Genomic DNA, 10,361 nt, shown 5'->3' on the forward strand with positions numbered 1-10,361 from the left:
TTACTCCTCCTAGGCACTTGATCCAACGTCTGGTATATCCAGGGTTCCGTGTTTGTCCAAACGTTCTATTTTGTGTTGCTTGTGGGAGTTATGACATTGATCACTATTCGTCATCTTCATCTTTTCATTGGATATGTCATTACTTTCAGGAGTCCAACAGCTGAGGAGAGAATGTAATCTGACAACTCCTTTAAGTTCATTCTCAACTCCCGGGGAGATAGTTTGTTTTTTGGCAGGGATCTTTGTTAGAATGTTCACACTTTTTGACGAGCCCTCTGGGATTCTTTTGAGAACCTCATCAAGTGTGAATGAAAACGGCACAGCTAAAGAAATATTCCATGATCAATACAACGATATACAAGTATATGGTTAACTAGTGCGTAAATATTTTGAATTGAACTCACATGTTTCAGAAGTCATGTCTTTTATATTGATTAAAGAGATTTACGAATTTGTAAATTGACAATTTAATATCCATTGTCAGCCGGAATAGCTCAGAGGGGAGAGCGTTAGACTAAAGGTCCCCGGTTCAATCCCGGGTTCCGGCATGGAAAACTCCGGCGGCTGACAGACACAACGTTTTCTTTCATTTTCTTTGATAAAGTAGCAGTGGAATAAAATATTCATAGACATACATGTAACATATCTTTAATATTATGAAGGGTGAACCTCTCCTACTTTTTTCCAACTTTAACAATTTTTCATATATACATGTACCTTGGACGTGACTAAAAGTTCTTTACTGAATATCATGCATTGAAAAAACAATTAAGTTATATACAATTGCCTAGATTTGATATCGTGTTTTTTCGTTAAAAGAGAACATTTTGAAATTACTAAATGTTCATTGTAACACTCTTAATTTTAGCTCTGAAATAACTCACACGATGTATTTTAAATCAAATGAAGCAGCTGATTGTTATTTCATCCAATGTGCCTTTTAAAAGGTATCTTCCCATGACCTTCAATGTGACATTTAGATCTATCGACGATGTTTTATCTATTAACAATAATCACCCCTACTAACGTTATTGTTATTTAAATTTACACCACGTGGGTTTTTTGACCCATTAAAAGGTTAGAGGTGAGATCAAATTCCGCAGTGAAGGAAACCGGAAATAAATCTGCCAAAGTTATAGTCATTTTCTATATACTGTAATAGACATGTATCATCAATGCATATTAGAAAATTCAATTAAGTTCTGTCATACCAGCGATGATTGTGAAATAGTGAAAAGCTCAGGAAATTAAAGTCATTTAAAGATTTAGATTGAAGTTTAACTGATATTTAGTCTTATTGTCGTGTCATGAGGGGGGAGGGTCTTTTCTTCTTTTGTTCGGGGGGGGGGGGGGCAATGGTAATAATTCCATTGTTTATAACATATGCAAATAAAAAAATTGGGGAGACTGCTTTCTTCCATTTTTCATTTATAGTGGTATCTAGGGTAAAGACAGAACTGCAAACATATATGCATGTATTCATGGAGAATTTGTATAAAAAAATTATCTTTGGTAGTAAGTTTTTAACACCCCTTTCCCCCTCCGAATTAAGAAATCATGATTTTTTTCGAACTTAGGAAAAAGGTTCCCCCTCCCCGATTTAGGATTTTGTAGAGTGGGCAAGTCACAGGACAAAACAATTTTTTTTTTCTCTTGTCAAAGGTTTTTAACAAATTAATTTATCTTCAGCATTGGTTACAAAAAGAGAATATTTTGCATTGAAAATAGAATTGGTGAAGAAAATGTGCGATTCCTCCCTTATAGTATAATTGCGACTCATATAAACTGCACAAAATAATATATCACATTACAAATTAATCATCAACGTCACAGAAAAAATGAAATTGATGTTATTGTTAGATTCTATTACTACACTTCTATAGCATGCTATTTTTAGATTTATTCCTCTTTAAAGATATCTCATAAATTTTATAAGATATCTTATTAAACTTACAAGATATCTTCTTAAGTTTATGAAATATATTGTATCCTTTATAATTGGATATCTGATAAAAGATGATAAAATATGTTATATATTTTATAAATTATCTTTTAAAACATATACATGTATCTTATGTCTTTTAAGATATCTCAAACTTAATAAGATATTTTATAAGATATCTCAAAAACGAAATTTTATAAGACATCTTGTTAACTTTATAATGTATCATATGAATTTACTTTTATAAGATATATATCATAAAACATATAAGATATCTTGCATGTATATTATAAGATATATCAAAGTTTGAGCTATATTTTTTTTAAAATTGTTAATGAGATATCTTATAAGATATGTAAGATAACTTATAAAGCTTGTGAGAAATCTTATAAAACATTTAAGATATTTTATGTTTTATAAGATATCTGTTAAACATTATATCATTTGATATACAATATATCTTATAAAGCTTAGGAGATATCTTTCATAATTTATAATATATATCTTATATTTTATAAACTATATATTATATGAGATATATATCTTATAAGATTTATTAGATATCTGATCAGAAATAGAAGATATTTCATAAATTATATATGAAATCCTTAAAGGAATACCCGGTAGATACATTGTATAAATATGGCGTGCCATACACTTCACTTAGGAAGAAGCTAGATTAGCAGGATTTATACAATTATATGAATATATACATATTTTCTATATATCTTAAGAAATATCTGTGAAAAGCCTAATATGCATTTTCATAAATTTAAAACTTAACGTACTAATTTTACTCTTTATGCTAAAGCAATTCATCAGCAAATGTGAATTATTACTACAGCTGTACGTGCTCTGCAATGCATGCAAGCAGGTAGTTATAGTTACACAGTATCAAAGTTGGTTAAGAAGTACTATGTACAAGTTACTACTCATAAATGGAAATTCAATGGTTGAACATTTTCCACATTTATTGAAATATACATAGTTTTCTTATCTATATGTATTGATCAGAAAGTAAGACAATGTTACACCACTGTATCTGCAAAAGTGTTTTTTTAAGTCTTAAATATTAAAGAAATTAAACCTTTAGAGTGGAACATTTTTACAATATGTCTATATATACATAAAATCAGATGCTGAAATTTTATAAAATTTAATTCAATATCAGTATACATGTACATGTATATACATACATTTCAAAGTTATAACAATTTCTTAAAAATTATTGGAAGTTATTTTTTATAACTTTAGTCTGTGACATGCACTTTAGAGCATCCCAGATTACAGGATTTGAAGGTAGATCCTTAATGTAAACTGATGAATTCATTTAGGAATGTGCACTGCACACCAGCTATTTCCTCTAAATGAATCTCTGAAAGAAAGAAAAATTCACAATGATCAAAATAAGCTATCTAAATTTTATTTTCCAGTATGAAATATGAATACTGATTGATTGTCTTAATTACTCCTTCTAGATATATATTCTGTTTCAATTTAGTATCAATAGCATTAAAGACAAGAGGCCCATGGACCACATTGCTCACATGAGTTACCTTGGCCCATATTTAAAGATTGTTCTTGTATATTTGCATGTAAAGCTTTGATCCTTATTGTGGCCCCAACTTACAACCGTAACTATGATTATTACAAAATTGAATCTGCACTATGTCAGGAAGCTTTCATGTGAATGTAAATTTCGTTGTCCCAATGGCTTCTTGAGAAAAAGATTTTCCCTATATATTTGTATGTTAAACTTTGATCCCCTATTGTGGCCACACCCTTCCCCCCCCCCCGGGGGGGGGGGGGGCATAATTTTAACAAACTTAAATCTGCACTATGTCAGCAAGCTTTGACATAAATATAAGACTTTCTGGCCCAGTGATTCTTTCAAAAAAAAAATCAAAAGATTTTCCTTATATATTTGTATGTGAAATTTTGATCCCCTATTGTGGCCCCATCCTACCCCTGGGAGCTATGATTTTAACAAATTTGAATCTGCACTATGTCAGGGAGCTTTCATGTAAATATAAACTTTTGTCTTACTTTCTGGTCCATTGGTTCTTGAGAAGATGTTATATTTTCCCTATATATTTGTAAGTAAAACTTTGATCCCCAATTGTTGCCGCATCCTACCCCCGGGGGCCATGGTGTTATCAAACTTGAATCTGCACTATGTCAGGAAGGTTTCTTGTAAATTTGTGCTTAATTCCTGGCCCAATGGTTCTTGAGAAGAAGATTTTAAAAAGATTTTCCCTATACCTTTGCATGTAAAACTTTGATCCCCTATTGTGGCCCCATCCTATCCCTAGGGGGTCATGATTTTAATAAACCTGAATCTACACTATGCCAGGAAGCTTGCTTGTAAATTTCAGCTCTTCTGGCCCTGTGGTTCTTGAGAAGACTTTTAATGAACCCACCCTATTTTGTGATTATCTCCCCTGTGAAGGGTGGTAATTTAGGCTGAAATTAACACTATGGTTCTGGAGAAGAAGTTGAAAAGGTTGTACAGATGGACTGATGACAGCAAAAAGTGATCAGAATTGCTCTTTCAAGCTTTCAGCTCATGTGAGCTAAAATCAATTTGGAATTTTTCTTTGCTATGTGATTTATCTCTACCTACACTGCATATACACTATGCCTATTTTACCAGAAAGAAAAATTTTAATTATAACTTTACATATATATTTTATGAATTTTTTTCAAAATAAATATTTAATATAATTAACATTTTATAGAAGAGAAACAAAAATACCATAATCACAATTTGAAACTAAAGATTGTTTATTAGGAAATACAAATGTCTCCCTGAGCTCCCCAAATTGGAAGTTCTTCAAATGAAACTGCCCCTTATTGTACTGTATGGTATTGAGGAGAAAGCATGAGCAGAATCATATAAGCATTTATGAACTCCGATAAGCCATATAGAAGTGTTCACAAATTATTTTATACCCTCCACCCCTAAGATTTTAAGAAAACAATTGGATCTTCCTATCCCTACAATATATGTCAATCTGCAAATGGCATTGAAGTATTGTGAAAAGTTTAAGTCTAACTCTGATAATCCATATCAGAGGAGAAGCATTCACAAGCTATTTAAACATCTTCCACCCCTCTTAGATCCACTATAACTTTTAGGAAAATAATTGGATCCTCCCGTCCCAACAATATGCACATCTCCATATGGCATTGAAGCATTGTACAAAGTTTCAAGTCTAGTGGATAAGCCATATACGGTAGGAGGAGAAGTGTTCACAAGAATTTGTGACAGACAGATGGACAGACAGAAAATACAAAAACAATGTCTCGATCCTCCTGGAAGAGGGGAGACATAATAAACTAACTGTAACATCATGCTTCAAAATACTAACGATTTATACTAAGACACTGAATACTTACAATTTACACATGCAAGACACAGTACTATTTGATGGGCAGCAATTAAAACATGGCTTCTAAAAGGAAAAAAATCATGCACTTATTTAGTATGTAACAAAAAATGTAATATTATGAAATTATACGATTTGTCAGTAATTAAGATTCAGTATTCCATGAAACAGTGTGTGTCATCTGCAAGTGTACTATATACTCAACCAAGACAGGCAAAGTGATAGCATAAGCAATAATGTATCTCTTCATGAAAATATTTCTAAGATTTGCTACATGTATAATTATTAGCTTAATTCTTATAATCTTAAATTTTTTTTTACTTGTATCTGATGAACGTTTTGAGGTAGAAATTGTGTTTGTGCCTTTGTATGCATGTACATAATTTGTAAATGTAGTTGTACCCCTAAGTAGATTTTACATAATAAAACACTGAACACATATACATGTACTTCATAAGTTCTGTTACATGTACATATACAACCATGCATAAAAAGATGTTTAAATACTATAACAATTTTTTAAGAAACAAAATTATCTGCATGCAGTGTATAGCTTGGTTAAAAATTTAAGGACAGATAAAATGATCTCGCTTTGTAGACAGAATATCTTGAAAACATAATCATTACATTCAATTATAGGAAGATGTGATACCTTGATAAATCTAGGATTCCTTTGAAGATCTCAAAATACATTTGTTCAAAGGGTGGTGAATCACTCAAAGTCCCCAAAAAGTACACTGAAAGCAGACACATGCACAAATATGTATTATGATTTGAAATTTAGGCTAAAAATATAAATTGCTGTGCAAGTCAAAATAATGGCAAGAGAAAAAGAATCCCACTTCTCTATGATACACTTCCTTGTATTGAGGTGTACCGAAGACGAGTCGAATATACCAGTCTAATTTCAATTCAGATTGGAACATATAATTCGTAACTTTTTTCTTTAACTGTAAACAATTAAGTTTTAATATTCTGATCACAATCTCCATTTAAACAAATTAATTGTGTCTTATTGAACTTATTTTCACTTGTCAATGAAACTTTTAGATTTAGTTTGATTAAAATTCCTTATTATGGATAAAATTGAATTACAGATGTCAAACAATGTTTCTTCAATGATCTCTTCAACAATATATGTTTATTTTAAAAACTAAGGGTAGTGTACGTGTTTAATTTTTGGTCAGAAACACAAAATTTATTTGATGCCTTAATTTATGCTTTTAAATTTTCAAAACTCCATCAACATGCAATATAATAAATATTTTGATCAGTTACAATTGTATTTAATTCACAAATTCTTTTACAATTTAAGGCAATTCAGTTAAATATATAGCACAAACTAAAACATGTAAAATAATTAACATTGCACAGTCAGCTTTTCATTAAAGGGAGCTTATAATTACAAAATTCTTTACTTTAGGTTAAATAATACTCAGTGCACACTATTATCCTAACTTGGCCAAACTTGAAAAAAAAAATCCATGTAATATGATCATGCAAAATAATTTCTTCTCCTAAATTTCTAGAACAGCTTCTGGATGATCACAGCTCAATTTTGATTTCTGAGACTTATAACTGTTTAATTATGTTGCGAAATGTAATACTAAATATGAAACAGCAAAGGTTTCTTACAGACAAAATATAGTTGTTGTATATTAAAACAATAGTTAATTACAGTGTAGTGCAATGTAATCCTAATTGTGATTCAATTATTTGATTTAAGATTTTAAATATTTGTACAGATTGTCCTCTAACATACAGATACATGACTAATCTAAATATGAAAAAGATTATTGATATTATTACATGTGTGTTTCTGTAATTATAAGTTTATAATTGGAATAAGTAAATCTAAATTAATTAAAAAGATCAGAAATGCATGTAGGTATTTCATTCATAAAAGGAGAATTGGTTTTTTTTAGAAATGACTTATGAAAATATAATGTACTGCTTATAATGTATCAATAAAGGAAAAAGTTATGATGTATATCCATGTATATTGTCCCGTCGCATTAATATATGTGTTAATGATTAATATATATCATAAATGCTTGCATAAATAAACATTAGTAATACATGTGTGTGGTTACAGAAACTCAGAGCTATAAACTGCCAATCTGTAAATGAATATGAGACCTGCACCACTCAGGAATTTTAAATGTTTTCTACTATGATTTTATATAAATCAAAGACTGCGATATTTTGCTACATATAAGAAGATTGATGCATAATCTGATAAAAAAAATTAATTAATGCATTGTCCACTGGTGTCTAATATGCACATTTTTTTTACCAGATTTAAAATACATGTTATAAATGACATTTACAACCCTGCATTAGATACAGGGAGGATCCTGTTAAATATAATGCACTGTCCCCTGATGTCCTTTGCAGTTTTGTGATCAACTTTTAAAATTATCACTGGTACATTATATACTTTGGCAATGGTTACTATATATATACATGTATACATCTAGTCATGTTCTAATTTCCATTTATTGTTGCTTTCCCTCCACTTAACAACAATCCATAATTGGTCACCTTTGAGCGTACATACATGTAGTGTATGAAAAGGGTGCCATATAAATATGGTATTATTAATATTAAATCACATCATATAAGGAAAAGTTGGAATTTTTCATTTACATATGTACCAAATGATAATCATACAAATACATGTCATATACTTTTCATTCATTCTAATTTTCTAAGGTGTGCTGCATGCATCAATGAGTTTAATTATCAAAATCTTTACATATCAAAAAATTATGAATGGGTAGTATACACACCCCCTGGTCACCACAATAGATCCAATCAATAAAATTTACTTTCTTCATAAAATAAATTCACTTTATCTATACTGTTAGATTAGGAAAATGATTATGTTTCCATCAAAGAAATATTAGGTTTAGAAGTTTTAAGATACTTGCAATGCATATTTCTTTGCTTGTAACATGCACATTCACAGATACATACATGAATATACCTCAAACATGAAACAGACTATAATATTTTCTGCGTGGAAATGGTAAATTATATGCAACATTTCAGTGTTTGATAAATTGAACACAATCCCTATGCAACATTAAAATTTAATTATGGTATTTGAAATAGAAAGATGTCCTCTCAATATTTTTTTTCACGATAATCAAGACTTCTTTCAAAGTTGGCCTAGGTCCAAATCTAAGGACGATAACTCTTTCTTACAATTTCTTATTTAAGCTTTATTAGCTGATGGCATTAGGAAAATAATGCATTGATACGTAGATCTATATATTGCAAAAACAAATAAAGCACAATATACCATAATTTCTAATTGATACTTCCATTAACACTGGAATTCCTTAAAGCACATCCATATCCGGTAGAAAATTCACCGGGTCTCAGGTAGCTCGCGTTGGAGTCTCGGAGCAGCGAGATTATATCTCATTCGATAGTCTTTGATTTTACGCTCTACTTAACACCGATAAAGAATATGTTCCGAACACGTTAGTAGGGGTGATAATAATTTTCATTCATTTGTTGATTCGATATATTCATGTCAACTTAAAATAAATGACACCACAGAGTCGTCCACTTTTACTTTATTCTTAGATAATTTATTGAAAATAAATATTAAGGGCAGACTAACAATTCAACTTGATGATCAACAGGATGATTCATCATCTCCATCGTCAGCTTCCCATATTAATGTAGCAATATTCCATTCTCACCTGCATATGGTGTTTGTATATCTCATTTGATTCTATATGCAAGAACTTGGTCTGCTTATAGTCAGTTTTTAAATGGAGGCAGGTTATTGACAAACAAATTGATGGTGCAAGGGTGTCAACAGTCTGGTCTAAAGTCAACATTTTGAAAATTCTATGGTCGTTATAACAATGTAGTTTGCAAATACAACTTATCATTCGATCAAATGCTATCTGATGTGTTTCTTACCTATTCTTGGGTCGCTCTTGACACACTGATTTTGACATCGGATAGCTCCGTTTACCTGATCAAGATAAAGGGCTTACGGCTGGCGTCACAGGTCGACATGGAACACTTACTCCTCCTAGGCATTTGATCCAACGTCTGGTATATCCAGGGTCCGTGTTTGCCCAAACATTCAATTTTGTGTTGCTTCTGGGAGTTATGAGATTGATCACTATTCGTTATCTTCACCTTTTCATTGGATATGTCATTACTTTCAGGAGTCCAACAGCTGAGGAGAAAATGTAATCTGACAACTCCTTTAAGTTCATTCTCAACTCCTCGGGAGATAGTTTGTTTTTGGCAGGGGTCTTTGTTAGAATGTTCACACTTCTCGATGAAACCTCTGGGATTCTTTTGAGAACCTCATCAAGTGTGAATGAAAACGGCACAGCTAAAGAAATATTCCATGATCAATACAACGATATACAAGTATACGGTTAACTATTGCGTAAATATTTTGAATTGAACTCACATGTTTCAGAAATCATGTCTTTTAGATTGACTAAAGAGATTTACCAATTTGTAAATTGACAATTTAATATCCATTGTCAGCCGGAATAGCTCAGAGGGGAGAGCATTAGACTGAAGATCTAAAGGTCCCCGGTTCAATCCCGGGTTCCGGTATGGAAAACTCCGGCGGCTGACAGACACAACGTTTTCTTTCATTTTCTTTGATAAAGTACCAGTGGAATAAAATATTCATAGACACATGAAACATATCTTTAATATCAGGTGGATGAACCCCTCTCCCTTTTTTCAACTTTAACACTTTTATCATATGAACCTTTGACATGCCTGAAAGTTCTTTACTGAATACCATGCATTGAGAAAGTTATATACAATTGCAATAGTTCTAATATCGCATTTGTTCGCTAAAACAGAACATTTTAAAATGACTACATTTTCATTGTAACACCCTTAATTTTTGCTCTGAAATAACTCACAATATGTATTCGAAATGAAATCAAACAGCTGATTGTTATTTCATCCAATGTGCCTCTTAATTGTCTTTCAATCTCATCTGATTCGCTATACAAGAGCTTGGTCTGCTT

General features: G+C 31.2%; 1 long non-coding RNA gene and 1 other non-coding gene across 2 annotated transcripts; one reads left to right on the forward strand and one right to left on the reverse strand.

Moving 5' to 3' along the window:
• Positions 1 to 2,952: 2,952 nt before the first annotated feature.
• On the reverse strand, positions 2,953 to 9,690 carry LOC125653728 (uncharacterized). The gene is made up of 4 exons (XR_008798895.1): positions 9,274 to 9,690; positions 5,984 to 6,068; positions 5,342 to 5,397; positions 2,953 to 3,317 (listed from the first exon to the last, which is right to left on the reverse strand). It is a non-coding gene; the product is annotated as an uncharacterized LOC125653728 (long non-coding RNA).
• A 170-nt stretch (positions 9,691 to 9,860) lies between these two features.
• On the forward strand, positions 9,861 to 9,933 carry Trnaf-gaa (transfer RNA phenylalanine (anticodon GAA)). The gene has a single exon. It is a non-coding gene; the product is annotated as a tRNA-Phe (tRNA).
• The last annotated feature ends 428 nt before the right edge of the window (positions 9,934 to 10,361 follow it).

This window comes from Ostrea edulis, chromosome 9, assembly GCF_947568905.1.
Source record: "Ostrea edulis chromosome 9, xbOstEdul1.1, whole genome shotgun sequence".
Classification (NCBI taxonomy): Eukaryota; Metazoa; Mollusca; class Bivalvia; order Ostreida; family Ostreidae; genus Ostrea; species Ostrea edulis.